The sequence below is a fragment of the Primulina tabacum genome, chromosome 6, assembly GCF_025594145.1.
Source record: "Primulina tabacum isolate GXHZ01 chromosome 6, ASM2559414v2, whole genome shotgun sequence".
Taxonomy (NCBI): domain Eukaryota; kingdom Viridiplantae; phylum Streptophyta; class Magnoliopsida; order Lamiales; family Gesneriaceae; genus Primulina; species Primulina tabacum.
In genome coordinates this window covers 14285158-14287416 of record NC_134555.1, presented here as the reverse complement: position 1 = coordinate 14287416, position 2259 = coordinate 14285158, and positions in this window count along the sequence as shown.

The window sequence follows — 2259 nt, the reverse complement described above, 5'->3', positions numbered from 1 at the left end:
AAAGACAACGGTGAAAAACCGTTGTCGTAGACATCAAAATACGACGGCGAAAAACCATTGTCGAAGGTATTGTAAAACCTCTTTATTTGCGACGGATTTTCGAAAACCGTCGTAATGTAAGCGGTCGCTAATTTAGCGATGGTATACAAACTTAATTCGTCGCTAATATTCTCAGGAGAATAAAAAAAAATCTCTTTTATAATTTATTAAATCTAATAAAAATTACAATATGACAATGCTAACAATATTCATGATCTTAAATAACACTTAAAACTATACATAAAATTGAAGCGAAAAAAACTATTAGAATCGTATAAGAGAGAAAAATTTTAAGTGTTGTGAAGAGGTGTGGAGGAAAATGGACTGAAAATACGGATATTTATCGACAAATTGCGACGGTGTTTGGTAAAACCGTCACTATTGGCGACGGATTTTGTTTAAACCGTCGCTATTAGCGATGGATTTTGTTAAACCGTCGCTATTAGTGACAGTTAATCCATAACCGTTGCTATTAGCGACAGTTGTTTATTAAACCGTCGCTATTAGCGATAGTTATTATCAAACCGTTGCTAGTAGACGGTTTGAACATAATCCATCTCTAATTTAAAGATTGCGATGGTTTCAATAAAACCATCGTTAAATTTAGCGAAAGTTTTGGTTAAACAGTCATTATATAGCGACGGTTTAAGCAAAACCGTCTCTAAATTAAATCGTTATCTTAACTACATAAAAACGCGCTCATAGACAACGGTATTAATAACCGTTGCCGTAGCTACTAAAAAAACCCGCTCATAGACAACGGTATAACAATCGTTGTAGTATCCCATAAAAGACAACGATTTTAACCAAAACCGTTGTCTTAGTTAAATAAAAAACCAGCACAAAGACAACGGTTTTCAAAATCGTTGTCTTAGCAACCAAAAATCACGCCCTTAGACAACGGTTGGCTAAAACTGTTATCGTTGACCTATATTAGACAACGGTTTTTAAAAAACTGTTGTCTTTGACAAGGAAAAAATTCACAAAGACAACTGTTTTCGTTAAAACCGTTGTTAAAAGGAAAAAGACAACGGTTTCTGATAAAACCGTTGTCTTTTGAGTATGGTTGAATGTGGAATTTCTTGTAGTGTGGATACTTATTCTTCACTGTCACTCTGTTCAGCTCTCTGTAATCGATGCACTGTCTCATGCTCCCATCATTTTTCTTCAAAAATAGTACAGGCGCGTCCCATTGAGAGAAACTAGGACATATAAATCCCCTGTCTAGCAGCTCTTGAATTTGATCTTTTAGTTATTACATTTCGGCAGGTGCTAGGCGATATGGTGCCTTAGACATCGTCAGAGTATCTGGCATCAATTCAATAGCAAATTTCACCTCTCGCTCGGGTGGCATACCAAAAACATTGTCGGGGAACATGTCTGGAAAGTCCTTGACAACCTCCAAGTCCTCGATCAATCGACTATCAATAGTGGGTACAGATATAATACTAGCAAGAAAACCTTGACAGTCTCTTCGGATAAGCTTCTTTGCACGAATGCATTAAATGATATGCGGCATTTGATTGTTTTGTGCAGCCTCAAAGATGAATGATTTCCTATTTGGCGGTCTAACAGACACTGACCTCCGCCGAAAATCAATAGTAGCCCTATTTAGTGTGAGGCAATCCATGCCCAAAATAATTTCGAACTCTGGCATTGGTAATACAATAAGGTCCGCCCGTGTAACATTCTTTTGCAATTTGAGTTCCACATCCTTAACCATGTTTATAGAGACCATATGTTCGCCAGAAGGAACTGTAACTCTGAATCCCGACTCTACGTCCACTCGCAAGATTCCCAATTGTTTCACGAATGATTTAGATATGAAAGAATGCGTAGCTCCAGAATATAGCAAAACGTAAATAGCTACAAATGCTAACAAAATTCGTCACAATAATATTTGTATTTTACTCTATTAAGGCCATAAAATTTAGAAATTTCATATAATCTAGACTCTTTCTAGTTTCCCATATTAGTATTTCAACTCCTTAAATTTCGAAAATTGCCCATTAAATTTTGAAAATCAATTTAGTCCTAGGGAATTTCAATTTTTTCCATTTTAACCCCTTAAAGATTTTCTAATTATACTACGTTGTCTTCGATTTTCTAGAATCGTTATTTAGTCCCTTAAGTCAATCATATAAAATTTAATCCCCATAGCTAATGCTTGCAAAAGTTCTATGCTTAATACCTTAGAATTTGAAACGTGCAATTCTAAAT